Consider the following 22,500-nt stretch of genomic DNA (forward strand, 5'->3'; position numbering starts at 1 on the left):
GAATAAAATTGTACCTCACTTGTGTGGGTGGGTCTAGTGCTCGCGACAGGAAACGCCCCAAAACACTATGTGGACGCATCACATTTTCCAAGCTGTGGCTTTTGGACTGTAGCTAAGACGGCACACAGGGAAACCAAGCAAACTCATACATTTTTTAAAACTAAACGCCTAGGGAAATTCAGAATGGGGTGACTTGTGTGGCTCTCACCTGGTTCTGTCACCCAGAATCCTTTGCAAACCTTAAAATTTGGCTATAAAACAATTTTTCTGCATATTTCGGTGATGGAAAGTTCTGGAGTCTGAGGGGAGCCACAGACTTCCTTCCACACAGCATTCCCCCAGGTCCCCCTCAAAAAAATGTTACCTCATTTGTGTGGGTAGGCCAAGTGCCCGCGACAGGGAAGGTCCCAAAACATATTGTGGCGATAATGATAATTAAAGTGAGTGTACCAAATAGTCCTGTGATTGGGAACCATTTGAGAAAACTTGTCAAACCAAGGCATTTCTGAAAAGTATACATCAAGGGGAGTCCAGGGAGGTATCGCTTGCGAGGATTCCTCAAAGTTTCTTTCCCCAGAGTGCCCTCCAACAGTAAACCGTTGAATAAAAGCACAATTTTTTCTTGCATTTCTGTGATGTAAGCTACAGGAATATGCTGGGATCCACAAACTGCTTAGCACCCAGCATTCCCCGAATTGTCTTGATAAAAACGTTACCCCACTGGTGTGTCTGGCCTTAGTGTCCATGACAGGAAGGAATTAGACAACGGTCAAAGGTAGTCTTTACATGAGGGCTACTTTTGTCCCTGGGGTGATCCATTCCTGACACAGGAACTAGACACACAAGTGGGGTAGCCTTTTTATCAGGACAAGTGAGGAAACACTGGGTGGTAGGAATTCTGAGGATCCCTGCATATTCCTGTAGTTTGCGTGACAGAAATGCAAGGAAAAATAGAGTTTTTATTTAATGTTTCACGTTTGGAGGGTATTCTGGGTAAGAATACTTTGGAGAATCCACACAAGCCACGCCCCTGTGGACTTCCCCAGGAGTCTAGTTTTCAGAAATGTCTGGGTTTGGTAGTTTTCTCTCTATGGCCACTGAGCCCAGGACCCAAAAAGTCCCACCTTACAAAACCAGGTTGTTTTGTCATAGATAATTTTGATGTCTCCAGAATACAATTTGGGCCTTTCTCTGTTGCTGCCCTGTTCGAAGATGAGGGTTACCCAAACCGTGCGAGTCATCCAGCAGAACTGCAAGGTAGGTTTCTGCACTAATCCAATTTTGAGCATAACGGCCAAAAATATCTTCAGCTCCGCCAGCGAAGAGGGAGTTCACTGGCATGCACTAGAACGGGGCCATAGAGTGCCTCTATGCTCCCTCAGGAATTGTTCTGCATGCAAATTTGTCTGCCGCACAATTTGCTGAAGGAAGTCGACAGTCAAAAAGAAATGGACAAAGTAAACTAGCAAAAAGTTGGCCGTATCAACTTTACATCCAGCGTCACCAGTAAAAGGTGGAATTTGGGGATGAACAAAAATAGGGGGCTGCCAAGACAACACTATGGGGGTGATTCTAACCCTGGCGGTCGGTGTTAAAGCGGCGGCCAACCCGCCAACAGGCTGGCGGTAAAAAATATGGAATTCTGACCCTGGCGGGAACCGCCAATACAGACAGCCACTTTAACACTCCGCCCGCCACGGCGGTACAAACAAACAGCGCGGCGGTCACCGCCAACAGCCAGGCGGCAGACAATGTACCGCCCACACTATCACAACTCACCAATCCGCCACCTTTTCCGGGGCGGGAGCACCACCGATAAAAACACGGCAGAAACAGACTACGAACGTGAAAACGCTCACCACTACGCACTCCAGGAGGAAGGAGGACAGCATGGAACCCGAATTAAACATCCTACCTGCTCTCGTCTACCTTCTCATCTACCACGAGTACGAAGTCCGGCGCAGACGACAACGGTGAGTACTGCACCTACGACACACGGGAGGGGGGAGGACGAAAGGTTACGGGCACACACATATGCGACCCCCCCCCCCCCAACTATGTACACACCAATGCAGGGCAACAAGTCACAGTGACACCACCCAAACACCCCTGAAAAATGCTAGGACATAATCACATTTGGAATAAATATTTATGTACCAAAAAGCTCCTGAAAATTATCGTACAACCATGAAAGATATTCACAAGAAAACAAATGACATACACATCAGTGTATAACTGAAGTAACAAGTCCTGCACATCCTACGAATTCATCATGTCCGTGGGCCAAAGTTTTGAGAAACAAGGGCAAAGCCCACACAGGAGACCTGAGTCCTTTGGAGAGAACACTGCAGGGGCATCAGATGTAAAAACTACAGGCACCTCAGGGGGAAGGGAAGGGGGGGCACCACAGCCACATGAGTCCACGACGCCAGATCCACGAGGAGCCACCATGCCCACTGTACCATCCTGGGGAGTGCAAACCCACAGTCTCTCAATGTCACTACAGTGGGTGGGCTGCCCACTGTACCATCCTGGGGAGTGCAAAGCCACAGTCTCTCAATGTCTCTACAGTGGGTGGGCTTCCCACTGTACCATCCTGGGGAGTGCAAAGCCACAGTCTCTCAATGTCACTACAGTGGGTGGGCTGCCCACTGTACCATCCTGGGGAGTGCAAAGCCACAGTCTCTCAATGTCACTACAGTGGGTGGGCTGCCCACTGTACCATCCTGGGGAGTGCAAAGCCACAGTCTCTCAATGTCTCTACAGTGGGTGGGCTTCCCACTGTACCATCCTGGGGAGTGCAAAGCCACAGTCTCTCAATGTCACTACAGTGGGTGGGCTGCCCACTGTACCATCCTGGGGAGTGCAAAGCCACAGTCTCTCAATGTCTCTACAGTGGGTGGGCTGCCCACTGTACCATCCTGGGGAGTGCAAAGCCACAGTCTCTCAATGTCACTACAGTGGGTGGGCTGCCCACTGTACCATCCTGGGGAGTGCAAAGCCACAGTCTCTCAATGTCTCTACAGTGGGTGGGCTGCCCACTGTACCATCCTGGGGAGTGCAAAGCCACAGTCTCTCAATGTCACTACAGTGGGTGGGCTGCCCACTGTACCATCCTGGGGAGTGCAAAGCCACAGTCTCTCAATGTCTCTACAGTGGGTGGGCTGCCCACTGTACCATCCTGGGGAGTGCAAAGCCACAGTCCATCAGGTGGATGACAGTCTCCACTGGTCAAGGAGGAGGCATGGTGGGCACAGTGAACCATAAACAGTGATTGAGACGGCGGTGCCAAGCGGAGCGGTGCTTGAGAAGAAGGGCCCAGCGGAGCGGTGCTTGAGATGAAGGGCCCAGCGGAGCGGTGCATGAGACGGCGGGTCCCAGCGGAGCGGTGCTTGAGATGAAGGGCCCAGCAAAGCGGTGCTTGAGAGGAAGGGCCCAGCGGAGAGGTGGAGAGACAGCGGGGCCCAGCGGAGCGGTGCTTGAGATGAAGGGCCCAGCGGAGCGGTGCTTGAGAGGAAGGGCCCAGCGGAGAGGTGGAGAGACAGCGGGGCCCAGCGGAGCGGTGCTTGAGATGAAGGGCCCAGCGGAGCGGTGCTTGAGATGAAGGGCCCAGCGGAGCGGTGCTTGAGACGGCGGGGCCCAGCGGAGCGGTGCTTGAGATGAAGGGCCCAGCGGAGCGGTGCTTGAGACGGTCGGGCCCTCTTCAGCGGTGCCTATCCTCACGGCGGGGCCCTCTTCAGCGGTGCTCTTCTCCACGGCGGGCCCTGTTCAGCGGTGCTCTTCTGCACCGCGGGCCCTGTTCAGCGGTGCCTATCTTCATGGCGGGGCCCTGTTCAGCGGTGCTCTTCTCCACGGCGGGCCCTGTTCAGCGGTGCCTATCTTCACGGCGGGGCCCTGTTCAGCGGTGCTCTTCTCCAGGGCGGGCCCTGTTCAGCGGTGCTCTTCTCCACGGCGGGCCCTGTTCAGCGGTGCTCTTCTCCACGGCGGGCCCTGTTCAGCGGTGCTCTTCTGCACCGCGGGCCCTGTTCAGCGGTGCTCTTCTCCACGGCGGGCCCTGTTCAGCGGTGCTCTTCTGCACCGCGGGCCCTGTTCAGCGGTGCTCTTCTGCACCGCGGGCCCTGTTCAGCGGTGCTCTTCTCCACGGCGGGCCCTGTTCAGCGGTGCCTATCTTCACGGCGGGGCCCTGTTCAGCGGTGCTCTTCTCCACGGCGGGCCCTGTTCAGCGGTGCTCTTCTCCACGGCGGGCCCTGTTCAGCGGTGCTCTTCTCCACGGCGGGCCCTGTTCAGCGGTGCCTATCTTCACGGCGGGGCCCTGTTCAGCGGTGCTCTTCTCCACGGCGGGCCCTGTTCAGTGGTGCCTATCTTCATGGCGGGGCCCTGTTCAGCGGTGCTCTTCTCCAGGGCGGGCCCTGTTCAGCGGTGCTCTTCTCCACGGCGGGCCCTGTTCAGCGGTGCTCTTCTCCACGGCGGGCCCTGTTCAGCGGTGCTCTTCTGCACCGCGGGCCCTGTTCAGCGGTGCTCTTCTCCACGGCGGGCCCTGTTCAGCGGTGCTCTTCTGCACCGCGGGCCCTGTTCAGCGGTGCTCTTCTGCACCGCGGGACCTGTTCAGCGGTGCTCTTCTGCCCCGCGGGCCCTGTTCAGCGGTGCTCATCCAGCAGGTCAAGGGAGCCAGACCTGGCCTGGACTCCCTGCTCAGTCGCCCTCGGACCGTGACGTTTCTGGACCCTTCGGGGACGGACTCCTGGCCTCCTTAGTGTCCTCCTTCCCAGCTGGGATGTGACATGTGGGGTCCACCTTCTCCGCGCTCCTGCTGCCCTTCCGCTCCTTTGATGGGGCTCTCGGGCCCTTGCCTCCCCTAGATGGTGTGGGTGGTGAAGTGGCCGCACATTGCTCCTTGGGGGCAGCCCTGTCGGTCCTCGCACGGCGGCCCTTGTTTTTGCGGGTCCTCTTGCCGGGGGGGGTGCTGGACGTGTCCTTGCTGCTGATCGATGTGTCACTGCTGGCAAAGGGTGGGCTCCAGAACCCATGCACAACAGTGACACCCGAAGCTGGTCTGGTGGTGGCTGCGGTGCTCTTGGGACTCTTTGAAGATGGAGGGGGGAGCTCATCGGAGGGAAAGAGGTCAAGGTTAGCCATGAAAAGTTTTTTAGGGCCAAGGTAAAGGGTAGGAGAAGTGGAGATGGAAGTGGAGGAAGAGGAGGTGGTTGTAGGAGAGTCAGGTGTGCTGTCATTGGGTGAAGGTGCTGGTGCTGTAGGCTGTCGTGAGGTGGATGGCTGTTGGGTGGGTGTCTGCCTGCGTTTGTGTGTCTTGGAAGAGGGGGTGACAGACACAGTGGGAGAGGACACAGGGGACGTGTAAATGGCAGTGGGGGTGGTGACTGCACTAGTGTGGACTGTACTGGAGGGTGAGGTGGTGATGGAAGCACTGGCTGATGTTGGGGTGCATGCAGGTGTGAGTGTAGACGTCACAGGGAGGGAGGAGGGAGACGAGGAGGAGGGGGACACAGGGGTGGCAGTGGCTGTTGGCATGTCTGCATCTGGGTGTTGCTTGGGTGAGTGTTTGTGGGATCTGTGGTGCTTGTGTTTGGATGAGCTGCTCTTGGGTGTTGAGGTGTGTGCAGGCTGGTCTGATGGTGTGGATGGGATAGGCTGAGGAACAGGAGACAGAGAAAGGCTGGAGGCAGTAAGAAGAGGGAGGCTGGAAACAGGGACAATGGCTGCCGTCAGTGCTGAGGCCAGAGCAGTGAACGCTCGTTGATGGGCAGCCTGACCCGAATGAATGCCCTCCAGGTACGCATTGCTCTGTTGCACCTCCCTTTGCACACCCTGGATGGCATTCAAAAGGGTCGTCTGCCCAACAATGAGCGTCCTTACCAGGTCAATGAGCTCCGCACTGAGGGCAGCAGGGGCAACAGGGGCAGGGGCTGAGGTGCCTGGGGCGAAGGAGACGCGCGCCTTCCTGGGCGAATGGGCACGGAGCGAAGACTGAGGGGCTGCTGGGAGGGCGGGGCTGGTGCGCTGGGTGGCGGCTGTACCTGTAGAGGCGGGGGGCACGGATGTTGCCGCCACCGCTAGGGAGCTCCCATTCGAGGACGTGTCGCTGTCGCTTCTCTCACCAGCGGTCCCCGTCGTGGTGCTCCCCTCGCCCTCCGGATCACTGGTGCCCTCAGTGTCTGTTCCTGGGCCCACCGGGGCCTTGTGTCCTGCAGCTCCCTCGTGCTCCGATGCCAAATCTCCTCCGCATGATGATGCTAATGCACACATGCACAAGAAGATGAAGAGAAAGGGTGGGGGGAAGAAAAAAGAAGACCAGGTTGAGTGCATGCAATGTCAACACCGTTGGCGGAGAGGACAGACACAGGAGCCTAATGCACTAAGCCGCGCATTCGGGGTACACTACTCAGTACTACTGACTAGGACAACAGGCCAAGAGACGTCAAACGCGCACATGGGAGATGCTGGACCTTCAATGGCTGTACTTGTCACCCTACAGAGGTGGGGGCCGGGGGCATAGGGCCATGCCTAAGGGAGAGGACTACACTACAGAAAGCGCCCTGGCCTAATGTCACCCACAGCCCTCCTCCCCCACCCAGACGCCTCCACTGCGCAGAAAGATAGGAGAATGTGCTGATACTCACCCCCTTGTGTCTGCTGTGATGTCTTAAAGTGCCCATCCAATTCTGGGTAGGCCACCGCCAGGATCCGGGACATCAGGGGGGTCATGGTGCGACTGGCACCCCTCCTAGGTTGGGAGGCCATCCCCAGCAGTGTTTCTGCGGTCTTCCTTGTTCCGCGGCGGATGTCCTCACACCTCTTGCGGCAGTGGGTGCCCCGTCTGTTGTGGACCCCCAAGTTCCGGACTTCCTTGGCGATGGCACGCCAAATCTCGATCTTCTGATGGGCGCTGACCTATTTGACATGTACAGGATGGAAAGTAGGAAATCATCAATGACCTGCATGTTAGATGTGATTGGCCCCCCCCACCAACTTTGCCATATGGCACATGCTCTCATCTGTCGGGCGTTGCACTCCTCATTCGCCCCCCACCCCACAAACTTACATCCACCCCAATCCACACAGGCATAGCCCATTCCATGTGCACCCGGTGTACTCACTTGTTGGTCTGGAGGACCGTAGAGTAGCGCATACTGGGGGAGGACCCCATCCACGAGCATCTCCAACTCTTCAGACGTGAAGGCAGGGGCCCATTCCCCAGTCGCAGCAGCCATTGTATCTTCCAGACCGAGGTCACAGCAGCACTTTCAGTATAGGTCCTCTCCTGTGGATGATCAGGTCTTGAGTGATTAAGCAGATAGAAAATGGCGGTCACGCCCGCGGCGGTGCGTACCGCGGCGGTGCGTACCGCGACCGCCGGCGCACATCGTCATTGGCTCTTGAAACCCATAGGCTTTAATGTTAACCAATGCGGCTTTGCGCCGCGGTCTTCGACCGCCAACCGCCACGGTGTGCCCCGCCAGCGCATTGACCTCACATCCCATTGTCCCACTTCACAGGTCAGGCAGCCGCCATTTCAAGGGCCTACATGGCTTAATTTTGACTGCGACACACAGGCGTAGGCCTTGCATTGCCACACATACACGCCTTTCAACCCATTGCCATTCTTTAACTGTGCAAGCTGTCTGTACGTACCTGTGGTTTGGCTGACTCTGTGCTCCATGTTGTCCTTCCTAGGCACCGTACGCTGGGACTTGCGATGAGAAGGAGGAATCCTCGCGTGTACCGACCGCTGGTGGACCTGTCGACAATGGAAGAACGCCATATAATAATTCGATACAGACTTGACCGTGCCACTATCCATGAACTGTGTGCCCAGCTGGAGCCAGCCCTGATGTCCCCCATCCGCCAACCCACAGGGATTCCCCCTCTGGTGCAGGTTTTGTCAGTCCTCCATTTTTTGGCAACTGGGTCATTCCAGACCACAGTGGCCATGTCATCTGGAATGTCTCAGCCTATGTTTTCAAAGATTTTGAGCAGAGTGTTGTCTGCCCTGATGAAACTCATGCGGAGCTCCATCATTTTCCCAGAGGAGGGTGACTTGCCTACAGTGAAGGGTGATTTCTATGCCCTTGGACATATCCCCAACATCATTGGTGCCATTGATAGGACCCATGTGGCTTTGGTACCCCCAAAAGACGATGAGCAGGTGTACCGAAACAGAAAAAGTTATCATTCGATGAATGTCCAGGTGGTCTGTTTGGCTGACCAGTACATCTCCCATGTAAATGCCAAGTTCCCTGGGTCAGTGCATGACGCGTATGTGATGCGAAATAGCAGCATCCCCTATGTGATGGAGCAGCTACAGAGACAACGTGTGTGGCTAATAGGTGACTCTGGTTACCCCAACCTGCCTTGGCTACTGACCCCAGTAAGGAATCCCCGGACCAGGGCAGAGGAACGGTACAATGAGGCCCATGGGCGAACTAGGAGGATCATCAAAAGGATCTTTGGCCTCCTGAAGGCCAGGTTTAGGTGCCTGCATATGACTGGGGGATCCCTGATGTACTCACCAAAGAAGGTGTGCCACATCATCGTGGCCTGCTGTATGCTTCACAATCTGGCATTGCGACGTCAGGTTCCTTTAGTGCAGGAGGATGGTGCAGATGGTGGTGTTGAAGCAGCTGTGGAGCCTGCGGAGAGTGAAGAGGAGGAAGACTCAGAGGACGACACAGACAACAGGGACAGAGTAATAGAACAGTATTTCCAGTAGCACACAGGTAATAATCACCCATGCCATTTTACATTTCCTGAAAGCCTCCTGCATCTCAACTTTGTCGATTTCCCCCCAGACCTATGAACATGATGTTTGATTTTCCCTTCCCTTTTCTGTGCTGTATGAGCCACTGCGTGACCTCGGCTTGGTTGGCCCATGGACTAATGCTAAGTTACCTCGGTATGTGTAATTCACAATGTTAATAATACGTAATTGATATGTAATGTGTCATACATTTGTAAATAAGACAGGCTGAGTCCTGATTGATTTCAGTGCAATGTGTGATTTATTATTAGTGCATAGATATTGGTACATGATAGTGAAACAGTGATGGGTGGGGGTGGAGTAATGTCCATGGCGGAGTCCAGTTCTCAGTCTCACAGGTGCATTGTCCATATGCCTGTGGCAGGATGGAGCAGGGGCAGTTCAAGGTTTGACAGGGTGGCAATGTGGAACAGTGGGAGGACTTCAGGGGGTATGTGATGCTGGCGGGGGACTTGACATCCTACTCTGTCGTTTTTTTTTATCTCAGGCTCCTTTTGCGGGGCGGTTGTTGTTCAGCAGGAGGTGGGGTTCTGGTGGGCTGTCGTTGTGGTGGGGCCTCCTGTCCACTAGCGCCGGCGGAGGTGGTAGGCTGTTCCTGTTCCTGGCTAGTGACAGGGGCCCTGTGTGATGCCACATGGTCCCGAAACGTGTCCTCTATACGGTTCAGGGCCTGGACTATGCTCCCCATAGCGGTTGAGATGTTGCTGAGTTGGTCGCTGAACCCCATGTAGCGTTGCTCCTGCTGTGCCTGGATCTCCTGGAACCTGGCCAGTACCGTCGCCATCGTCTCTTGTGAGTGGTGGTAGGCTGCCATGATGGTGGTGAGGGCCTCTTGGAGAGTGGGTTCCCTGGGCCTCTCCTCCCCCCCCTGTCGCACAGCAGCCCTCCGAGTTGCCCTGTTTCCCTGGGCCTCTGTCCCCTGGACGGTGTGCCCACTCCCACTGCCCCCAGGTCCCTGTTGTTGTTGAGTTGGTGGGTTACCCTGGGGGCCCTGTAGTGGTAGACACACCGCTGCTTGACCTGTCCTAGAGACAGAGGCATGGGCCCGCTGGGTGGGAGCTGTGCTGTTGTTCCCAGAGGGGGTTGGGTCTGCAGTGGCCTGTGTCTGGGTGAGGGGAACCGACTGCCCAGAGGTCCCTGATGGTCCGGGCTGGTCGTCAGGTTCCAGGTCGACAGAGCTGCTGTCATCACTAGGGGCCTGTTCCGGGGGTGGGATGGACATTTCTGGTCCCTCCTGACCGGTGTGTTGTCGTTCGGGTCCTGCATGGGGTAAGAGGGTATGGTTATTGTTTCTGTGTGTGCATTAGCTTGCGTTTTATGGGTGCCCTTGTCCCCCAGTGCTGGCATTCCCTTGGGGGAGGTGTTGTGAGGGTGTTTTGTGGGGGGGGGGGGGTGATGGGTATGTGCAGTGGTCATGCTTAGGTGATGGGTGTCCATAGTTTGGGGGTGGCATGCAGGGGTTGGTGTTGGGTGGGTTGTGCTGGGGAGACATTCTCAGGGAGGATGTGTGCTGGGGGTTGGGGGTGAGGGTGGGGGTTAGCATGCTGGGGGGGGGGTGAAGTGGTTGGCCTTGTACTTACCAGAGTCCATTCCTCCGTGTACTCCAGCGAGGCCATCAGGATGCAGGATGTTGAGTACCTCTTGCTCCCATGTTGTGAATTCGGGTGGAGTGGGTGGGGGTCCCCCGCCAGTCTTCTGCACTGCGATGTTGTGTCGCGAGACCATCGAGCGCACCTTCCCCCGTAGGTCGTTCCATCGTTTGCGGATGTCCTCTCGATTTCTGGGATGCTGTCCCACCGCGTTGACCCTGTCCACGATCCGCTGCCAGAGCTCTGCCTTCCTTGCTATGGTGGTGTGCTGGACCTGTGAGCCGAAGAGCTGGGGTTCCACTCTTATGATCTCCTCCACCATGACCCGGAGTTCTTGGTCCGAAAAGCGTGGGTGCCTTTGTGGTGCCATGGGGTGCTGTGTATGAGGTGTGGGGTGGTGTATGTGATGATGTGTGTGTTGGTGTGTGGTGCTTTGTGCTTCTATGTGGTGTGTGTGATGTTGCGGTGTGCCTCTGTGTGTCTGGCTCTCTATTCTCTGATGTGTCTCTCTCTCTCCTTCGTCTCTGGTTTTTGTTGGTAGGGGTTTGTGGGTGATGTGGGTGTGTGTTTTATATGGTATTGGATGTGTGGGAGTGGTGTGTGTATGTGTTTCAGGTGTGTGCCTTTCAAATTGTCCAATGTGGTAGGGGTTTGTTAAGGTGTGTGTATTTTGACCGCGGCGGTGTGTACCGCCAATGGAATACCGCGGTTGAATGACCGCCGCGTGGATTTGCGGGTCATAATGGGATGGGCGTATTTCTGTTGGCGTGGCGGTGGAGGTTTGGTCTTCTCCAGTTTACCGCTGGCCGCTGATGTGGCGGACTGCAGTGGAGGGCGGATTTTCGGAGGTTTTGCAGTTGTGGGTCAGAATGTCCGTGGCGGCTGACCGCGGCCGCGGCGGTATTGTGGCGGCCTTCTGACCGGCGGTAAGCGGCTTTTACCGCCGAGGTCAGAATGACCCCCTATGTCTGTGCATGCCGCCACACGCACCTGCTCTCTGGGTTGTGATAACCTGCTGTTGTCCCCTTGCCCAGAATGTGCTTGTGAAGGGACAGCATAACTGTCCTCATCGTCTCCCTCTGAATCACTGTAAAAGGTGTCGTCGGATGGGACTCCGCCGAATGAAATATGACCTCCAGATTCTGCTCAATTTGTCCTCTTCCTCAGATGCTGTGTCAGTCTCTGATCCTGCCTCAGAGCTGCCTGCCTTTATGTGAGTTACGGCTTCAGCAGCGGTCATCCAATGAGATGCCATCCCTGCTCCTGGCTAAACTGTTCCTCTAAAGCACTAGCCTACGTAGAAGTAAGATATGGTGACAAAATTGCTAGTGGGTGTGTGTGTGATGTGTGCAACTGTACATTTTGGTCACCTTATCATTCCTTCTTCCCTCAATCAGCCGGTTCTCTGAAGACACTGAAAAAAACAAAAAAGACACACTATTACTTCACATTCCCATATACACATCATCACCGCCTTTAGCACTGGTGGCACCCAGTGCGACAAGCTTTTTTGTCGCTCCCTCTCCCATGACCTCCTTCTTGGATTCACTCACTACCACCCAGCAAAATTGACCTTTGTGTCTCCATACCCCCCTCGCCCATACATTTCATTAGTTTTAAAGCACAGGTAACGGCTGCTTTACTAATCAACTCAGCATTTCACATGAAATACTGATCTGTTCTTTGCAGCAGGCATATAAACCTTCTGAGCTACTTTATGATATCAAAACTGCCACTGGACAAAAGTCCAATCTCTTTCTCTAGCAGGAACATAATCACAAGAGTTATCTTGAGATTTTTATTGCTATCTAAAAAAACTATATATATGTATCCATATATATATATATATATATATACACACACACACACACACAACACACACAGATATATTAATATATATTTATATATATAAACTACACATATATAGCGGGAGAGAGTATCTCTCTCTCCATATGTATCACTGTTATATGTATGTGTGGTTTCACAAAAGTGATCTCCATATATACATTTATATAAAATATATACATATAAATATGAGAGAGAGTTCTCTACCTCTTTAGGGACTTGTTCAATGAGGAGACCAATGTGGCCCGCATACTTAGAAGGATGCCAGTAGTAAAGGGCCCTGGAGTTTAATCACTTTTTTGTATGGAAAGTGACAATTTAACCCGGTGAAAGAAGAGGGGACGGTATTATTTTAAATTCGCACTTGTGAGGACCGAAGTGAAATACAAGAGTAACTATTATGGAATGCAGAAAGAGCGTTTTCAACATGAAGGGTAAGAAAATGGTGAACAACAGAGTACTACAACTTTATAAAGATCAAGGTTACGCTTGTTGCATCATATACAATTACGTATTGGTACTTAGATAATCTTTTAGTGCGGATACAGACTATTGGACAGCAACTCTCACAATGTTCTGAGACTATAAAAAGACCAATTAGAATGGAATTGTTTTTTAAACCACCGTGATCAAGACGAAAGTTGAATCGCGGAGGTGGCGATTTGGGAACATGTGAGGAATTTGCAATAAAGATGTGGAAGGTAACCTCCTGGGAGTGCAGTGCATTTTTTAGTTTAATATACATATATAGATTTTTTCATAGCTGTGTGGTTTCTCTAGGGAGCAGTCAAACCACGCATCTATAAAAAATAATGTGCCCCCACAGGGGATCAGGCCTGCTCACAGGCGACCCCCTGTCAATTTAGTTTTTTATACTTTTTTCTTTCTTTTTTAACCCCTCGCAGGGTGCAATCACGGCCACCCGGGGTAAACAGAAGTAAAAAAACACATTTAAAAAAAGAATTGCACCCAGCGGGGCCCTATTCCTACAAGGGCCAACCTCTCAGAGTAAATCCCTGGTGTCTCATGGTGATTTCTGGTTGTGGATCGCAGTGAGGCTGCGATCCATGGCCAGGAAACACTTTTAGGAAGGCCATGTTTGAAAGGGGAGAACTCTCTTTTCCAACGAGGCCTTCTTGAAAGATGGGGAGGCCTTTTTGGGCCTGTTTTCCCCACCGGAGTAGAAATTAGCCTTACCTGCTGCATCCTACTCCGGTGGGGAAAACAAACTGTGACGTCAGCGTGCATCGTGGTGCGTTGGCGTCGTTGATGTGGATGTGGGGGGGGGGACAGGTAGAGACACGGATGCTTTTCTGTTTCTCCCCAGGGCTTTTTCAATAAAAAAAATCCTCAGGTGCAAAGCACCAGAGGATTTTTAAAACCCCTCCCTGGTTTCTGCCAGTGGTGGTGGCCTACACCAGGGAGGGTGTGCCTGTGTCGGCCACTGGCCGACAACACGCACAAAGAGGGTTATTGTTTTATACCTTTTTTGTTCCTAAGTACCATGTAAAATTATTTTGTTTATTTTGCTAAAAAATTATAATTTTAGTTCAGTCGACAATGATGATTAGATGTTTAAGTTTACAACAGGGTGCAAGTGCCTCTGATTAACTTTGATGATCTGTTGCATTATAGTCCAAAATGACTAAGTGGTCTGCAGTTAATAGATAGGGCATGTGAATTCTGCCCATCTTTAGGGAAAAAATATTAGTGTTACTTAACACAGGTGAAAGGTTTGCTAAATACAGTTAAAAAAGTGCTGGAGACAAATCACAGTCCTAACCCCAGAGCATGGAGAGAGTGTAGTTTCAACAAAATGTATATCCACTTTTACAGGTCTAATGATTTTTCTTATTTTCTATGGTCTAAATAAACCTGCTGATGCTTTGCTCTGAGTCATTATAAAAGGGCTGAGTTCAAATGCTTTACATTTAGAAAGAAGAATCCCTAATCGTGATAGATTTTCTAAGTCATTGGGACATAGAAACACCTACCTCTATTCAAAACCTAGAGCAGCTCTTTTACTGTTTTAGAGGGTATTTAGTGCAAGGGATAATAGTAGAGTCTGTACGCAAGGAAGGTAAAGTAAAAGAGGATAGACTAGATGACACAGAGAATAACAAAGAGAAAAGTAGCATACAATGGTACATTGTAGCTTTCCACAAAATCCTACGTGATTGATGGACATCCCAGTCAAGGAATTCAAACCCTCAACACACATGAGAGACAGTGACTGAGGGGGTCTGAACAAAGCCCTTTCCATCTCCATTAGTATACTTCTCCATGTAGCAAGGCCTAAAGAAAAACTGTGGGCCAAAATTCATGGCACCTTTGGCACCAACATATCTTGAGAAGGCTTGTATATATACCTGCAGTTTGGTTTTGGAGATGGGCAGGTAGCAGCATAAGAGAACACTCTGAGGCTGGCTATTTGGAGAGTAACAAATCATTTTAGTTTCATTGTCTCCTTGTGAGGTATGAGGGTGACTTTTAAATGAAATATTTAAGGGTTTAGATCTGTGGAGAACATGGTAGGGTATGTTATTTTGAAGTAATGATGCTTAGTTCATTTACACAGGGTGGGCTTTAATCAGGGCTATTCATCCCTATGCTGGTATAGTGGCAAATTTAAAATATGCTTTATGCAATTCTCTTCATCATATTTGATAAAGACAGTTGTGAGTACAAATCTCTTGGTAGAGACAAAAGAGCTACCTGCACAGGACTAGCCACTAAAGGTTTTCTACATATTCCAATAATCATGGGATATTGAGTGGTGGGAGGGGTAAGAGAGCACTATATTAAGGCTAGAATCACTAATGGTCAGGCAAGGTGTGTAAAGTTGGGCATGAGTAGCATGGACATGAGCGTACCTGTAGGTGTGCATAAAAGTACAGCACTGAGTTGCACTGAGTAGCTACTCCGTAACTACAGTTTGAAAGCACAGCGCACGCTTGCCACGCAGTTAGGAAAGTTCAAGTTTCAGCTATACATATTACTTCCACACAGTTAGGAATGGTAAATGTGTAGTTAAATGTAGGCATTACAGCTCGTAGTGGCATTCTGTAGAGTTACAAGCTGTAGAACAAAAGGACTACATTCTTAAAAATTACATATAAACAACAGTAGAATGTATATATTTGACTAAGCCTAATTAGTGTAGATCATGTGAGATGCATAGTCTGTATTGCATTGTGCTCCGTCATCTTATCAACACAGAAAAACAAAAAAAATAAGAAGTGATAACTGGAATGGTTGAATTAATCTCTGGTAATTACTCTGGGCGACATTACAGTTCTTAAATGTTTTTCTCTCTCTGCCAGTACAGACATGGAACAGCCATGTGTAAATCACCTTTCTTATTAATCTATTTGATATAGGCTGGTCAAAACTTCTAGCCAGACAAAGATGGAAGTTGATCTATTTGCTTAACAAGCAAAGCACCCACAAATTCAAGCTGAAATAACTGACATCAAGTTGGCTTCACCCTCGATCAAGACCTCTACTGAAAACATAGCTAAGAAACATGGAAAAATAAGTAAGTGTGGTACCAGCTCTCCCACCAGAACATGTAAAACACTTCCTATCAAACAACGCTTTCAGAGCAATAGTAAAAACCCTGAAAGTGTCTCCTTTTGTTATGAAGACAGCACTCAGCTCAATTGCCCCTAAACACCACACTGGATACCTTGATAGATATCCTTCAAGACTCAGCCTGTCTCATGTAGGGCTTTAAATAGTTTAACCAATTCACAACACTATTAAAGGACCTACATTGAGTCCTATTCTAGGACCTCATCAACTTGAAAATCAATTGCATTACAAACAAAGCCATTCACATCACACGTACAGACCTACCCTATAATCTAACAATTTCCGTAAGTGATTGCCACATTAGCAGCCAGTACATTGCCAGATCGGACACGTGCCTGAAGAAAAAGACTTCAAGGCAGTCTTTCTCCATCATGTACTCGGGATTCAAAACAATATCCTCATCAACATAAAATTGCTTTAACCCTTCAATATTTCACTCAATGATGGCACAACACCTCAAGGATGACCTCTTTCTTCCTTGGTTGGCCTAAACAATGAGATACAGCTTTAGCCCTAGAACGCAACAGTTTATGGACCCAAGTCTGTGCATCCTGTCACACTTGGAATGCCTCATTGAGAAAAAAAGTGATAGGTGGAATGCTTTACAATCTCATTACTGGTAATTATTCATGGCTGCAAATCCTGGCTGCAGGAAAGGAAATTTGGTTACTGGTTGAGAGGAGGAAATACTCCTCAAGCAGTAACCGCAATTCTGGTCGGAGTGAAACACTAGCAAACACCAAAGCAACCTGTGCTTAATCCTCTGGTAGCTTGGCACAAAAGCGGTCAGGCCTAACTTAGAGGTAATGTGCAAAGTATTTATTCAGCACACAAACAGCAATAAAGTGAAACTATAACCCAAGAAACATCCCACACCAATTTAGAAAAATAGAGGAAAGTTTAATAAATTATTTGACACAAGATGATAAAAATCCATCAGTAAAACTGATGTATGGGATTTTAAATGTTTAAGCAAAAATAGTGCTTAAAAGCACAAACTGCCAACGGTAGCTATCTGGTTGCGCTGGACCGGGAGAAAGTCATACATTCACACCAACCATGATGGAGTGTGGGCCAGATACAGGGACCAAGATAGGCTAGCTGAACAAAGTCCCTTTCAATCCTGTTCTGGAGCATTGTGAGATCCCTGGTTGAGGATGTGTCAGGCATTGGCGGTTCCGATGAGCTGCTGGCTGGCATGGGAGGTCTTGCATCGAGGATGTGTCGCACAGCACTGATTTCAGGGAGTTGTGGAGCTGAGATTCAAGGTCTTAATTGTCTCTCTGGCTGAACAAATGTCAGCCTGACAGATATTCATCAGGGTCAGGTCAGGAAGCCATGGTCTTTAATTGTGCCAATGCGAAGGAGCCTAATAACCTGAGCCAGTTTTCCTGGATTAAAGCTATCACAACACTAAAGACAGGTGTGACCTCCTCAGATAAAGTCTTTTTAAATTCTCCCTCTCCTGATGAGGTAGAGCGTCACAGATAAACTCAGACCTGGGCTGAATAGATGTGGTTGCATTCTGCTGTCAGGTTTGTGTCCTGCTTCAGTTGCTTGGAACCTTAACCACTGGAGCTTTATCATACAGAGGGGCATATTTCACCTCTGTTTGTGCTGAATTAGCGTAATGTTTTACACTAATTCAGCGCAAACTCAACGCCATATTTGTATTTTGACACTAGATCCGTCTAGCGTCAAAATATTGGTGCTAACGTCATTTTTCGGATGCGTGAACCCTCCTTGCGGCAATGAGATGCAAGGTAGGCATTCCTGTCCAAAAAATGACTCTAACCCTTAGCGCCATATTTATCCACCCAGGCAAAGAAGACACATGGGTGGAAGGTGGACCCAAAAAAATGACGTTAACTCCGATTTATGTCAAAATTTAACGTCTGGATCAGGACAGGCATTAAAATGAGGCAAACTCATCATTACTTAACGAGAACACACAGAAGAAACATAACCAATCCACAGGAGAAGATGGAGGTGATACATATCCAGCTTGCGAGACGAAGCAGAGGACAGCAACAACTACAGCAATCACCACCACCACAACGCGGCCCACAAAGGCAACGCAGAAGGCAGGAGAGGTCTTAAGAACCAGGACAACCCTCCTTGGACCCTTTGGACCAGGACATCATAAGGACCTACAGATTGAACCAGCAAGCCATACTACACCTGCTGCATCACAGCGAGCCACAAATCCCAGCTAGCCTGCAGACCCCACACAACATACCACCAGTGGCAAAGCTGCTAGCTGTCCTGCGAATGCTGGAAAGTGGCTCATTCCAAATAACGGGTGCCCTGGTTGCTGGTTTCTCACATTCGTCATTCTCTGTATTCCTGCCAAAGGTGTTAGACGCTATAATCTCCCTGACACCCCACCACATCAGCTTCCACAACACTCAGAAAAAAGCAGCAGGAGACAAAACAGGGGTTCTTCTAAATCCATGGCTTCCCGCAAGTGCTCGGTGCAATTGACTGCACACATGCCCGGCTCATACCACCTGCAGCAACCGACCACTTATACCGGAATCGCAAGAACACGCATTCTATTAATGTGCAGGTCATAGTGGACCACCGGGGACTATTCATAAACATTTTGGGCAAGTATCATGGGAGCGTCCATGACACCTTCATATTCTGGCACAGGAGGATCAATGGACAATTCCAGGAAGGACAATATGGCCTACTTGTGGGTAAGTCAACAAACCTAGCAATACACACACAACACATCAACCCTGTAGGACACACAGGACATACACCACTACATTAACACATGGCCAGGGTAACACAGATGTGCATGTAACAACACATATGCACCATGCTGGAGTACATCACAATCAGTGCACACAACAAACACATACACCCATATGTATGTAACCCACCCACTACTTGACAGGCACACCACATGAAGGACAGGAGCAGACATGTACCATTTGATAACAGAAGAACTACACAGACCACTACAAGTGCCCAGAGGTTGCCTACTATTTCACTTCACACACAGTACACCAAACAAAGAATAGCAGAGCAATGTCGATGGCATACACCATGCTCATGTTATGTAAGTTCCATATAGGCACAGATCCCTCAAATCATGCCGTGCAAGTCACTGCCAGAACAAACATCAAATGCCAGACAACTGCTGCCTATACCAACTACATCTCATCAACACATACCTGACTTGCCTGTAGTGTGCATAGACATCTGCCTGACGCATTGGCTCACACACAGGAATACAAGATCAATGCCCATCACATACCATGTGCCAGATGTGTGATAAGTGGTACCATACCTACTGTAGTGCTACCTCATATGCACCACTATGCACCTCTTACTGACCCACGGCACCATCGTATCTGTACCAGTTACAATAAATGGCCCACCATGGGGCAGAGTCACTGTCAGACAGTGAAGATCATGGATGCCATAGTGGCACCCTGTCTGAGAATACAGGACATCACTGACCTCATATGCACTGTGCCAAGGGACACATTTGCTAAGTAGCTGAGCTCCATCCCATAGCCTGCACTGTGCATGTGCTGACATTATAAATGCTGATCATGAAGATAGGAGAGGCACTGGGAGCTATGTTGATCATCCTGAAACAATGGGATACACACCCTTGGACACCTCATAGCTGCCACAAACATTAGCTGCCACTCAGGATAACCAAGGGGCCTATATAAAAGCCCACAGTGCCATTGCCATGGCCTGCACTGTATGTGGAACTTGGCACATGACCATTTATTAATGACTTGAAGCCACATTGTAAATCAGCCACCCTCCCATGCAGTATGTAGCGTGGAAGGGGTGTGCAATGTGTGTTGCTGCAGGTCTTTCACCTCAAGATACATAGCATGCTGACTCAGATGCAGGTGTCACCTTAAAAATGAGGCAGTGGCAACATTAAACACCACCCCAGAGGTGCCATTTGTAGGTTGCAATAAAGAAGTAGACTGTGCTTTGAACTCATGTGCTTGTGCCACCATTGCATGCTGCATACTGCTGCACACACACAGAAAGAGCCAATTGGCCATCAAAAAGCATATGTATAGGGCGGTGTCCCTTCCTGCACAGATACATCGACCTCCACAGGGCAGCTAGCCAATTACTCTGGTGCAAGGTTGGTAGTGTAGGTGCACAACTGCATATGAGTAACTGGCGCAGGGGACAACAAAGGGTTGTCTAGTAACATGTCATACCTGGGGCATTCTTGCATAGTCAAATTGTTTCAGGACAATGCTGCCAATTTTGGAGACGTGCTGTGCATTGTCACTTACCCATTTCAATAGGCCCAAGTGTTGCACATCATCTGCAATGACACCTGTCAACATGGATGGTATGTAAAGGCTCTGTAGTGCTACCATGTTGCCACCACATCTGACCCCATTGTTTTGTGAGGATGTGTCATGTCCCCTCTAGTGATAGAACACTGACACAATGGTGCACTACACAACGCATGGTAGAGTTAGGAATTCAAATCATATGTCCCAGGTCTTTGAGCCAAACTCAAGATTGTCATGTCCAACAACCCTGTGCTGATATGACCTTCCACAAGGCCAGGAACTCACACCATACCACAAACACATATGAGTCACAACCAACTCAAAATATCAGCTGCCATGCTACATGACAAACCTGTTGCAAGCCTTAACAACAACTTACTCCTTTAGGCCCTCATTACAACATTGGTGGTAAATGCCACCTACTGCCGTGCTGACGGCCGCCAACATACAGTGACCGAGGCGATATACCGTTACGGGTATTATGACCCACACAGAGAAATCCGCCACTTGACAGACACCCACACAAGTCTGCCAGCCCAAAGGTCAGTGATAAACTGGCGGAAAAAAAACCACACCATTACGCCAACAGAAATAGGGCCACAGCATCATAACCCATGTATCACTGCGGCGGTCATTCAACTGTGGGAAACCATTGGCGGTACACACTGCCACGCTTAAAATACACTAACAAAACTACACCACATTGGACAATTAAAACTACACACACCTGACACACATACAAACACCACACCCACACACCCAATCCAATATAAAACACACTCCCACAATACCCACTGCCCCTTACAATGAAAAAAAAAAATTGCCAACTGAGAGAGAGACACGCCGGGAGCACCCACTGAATCTGAGCCACATAACACCATCACCCAATACACCATTCACGCACCTCACAGCACACACCCCAACACATCACCCCACACACCCTCACACATACCACTCACAATACACCCATGGCACCACAACAACACCCCAGGTTCTCAGAGGAGGAGCTAAGGGTCATGATGGAGGAAATCATCTGGGTAGAGCCACAGCTATTAAGATCACAGGTGCAGCAGACGTTTATTGTTAGGAAGATGGAGCTATGGTGTAGAGTCGTGGACACGTTCAATGCCGTGGGACGGCACCCCAGAACAAGGGATGACATCAGGAAGAGGTGGAACGACCTACGGGGGAAAGTGCATTGCGTGGTAGCAAGACACCAGATAGCAGTACAGAGGACTGGCGGTGGACCCCCACCTCCTCCCTCACTACTAACAACATGGGAGGAGCAAGTCTTGGCGATCATGCATCCTGAGGGCCTGGCAAGAGTAGCAGGAGGACTGGACTCTGGTAAGTCAAATCTTTACCACTATATCCCCCACCCTACCCTCATGCCATCACAAACTGCTACCCTCACCCCTATCACTCCACCACCTCACATATACCCCACCATCACAAACCACCCATCCCAATACCAAGCCCTGCATGCAACACCAATGCATGGACACCCATCACCACAGCATGCACACTAGCGACAATCACTTATCCAAACCAAGCACAACTCACAAAAGCCAAAGCTGCGTTGCTAATAACAACCATAGAGGGAAACATAGATGGCACTCTAGATACAATAACACTGCATTTACATCCCCACAGGACCCCCACTCAATGCCACCGGAGATGAGGTGCCAGCCACATCCAGTCCCCCCACAGAAGAGGCCCAACCTGGCCAATCAGGGACCTCTGGACATTCGGTGACCCTGCCACAGTCTCAAACCACCACAGAGCCTCCCCCCCCTCAGGAAACACCAGAACAGCACCCACCCAGCGGGCCCAGACCTCTGTCCCCAGGACACATCAATCAGTAGTGTGTCCACCACTACAGGAACCCCAGGCAACCCCACAAACACAGGACGATCAGGGGCCTGGGGTCAGTGGCAGTGGACACACGGTTCAGGGGACAGAGGCACAGGACAACAGGGAAGCTGGGAGGACTGCTGTGCGAGGGGGAAGGACAGGCCCAGGGAACTCACTGTCCACGAGGCACTTGCAGGGATCCTGGGAGCATACCATGATTCCCAGGAGACCATGGGCCAGATACTGTACAAGTTGCAGGAGACCCAGGGGCTGCAGGAGGGACAGTACCTGGGGATCAGGGAGGACCTGAGAGACAGCCACACCACCCTGGTCACCATTGCAGGGGTGCTGGCAGACATGGCCAACACCATGAGGGAGGCAGTGGCACACCAACGGGCCTCTGGCACTAGCCACACCAGAGAACATCCCTCCACCTCTGCCAGCGCTAGTGGACAGGAGGCCCCACCACAGGACCAACAGGCCACCAGCATCCTACCCCCTGCAGAAGGACAACCACCCTGCAAATGGTCCCTGCGATCCAGGCAGA

This window comes from Pleurodeles waltl, chromosome 10 (genome assembly GCF_031143425.1).
Source record: "Pleurodeles waltl isolate 20211129_DDA chromosome 10, aPleWal1.hap1.20221129, whole genome shotgun sequence".
Taxonomy (NCBI): Eukaryota; Metazoa; Chordata; class Amphibia; order Caudata; family Salamandridae; genus Pleurodeles; species Pleurodeles waltl.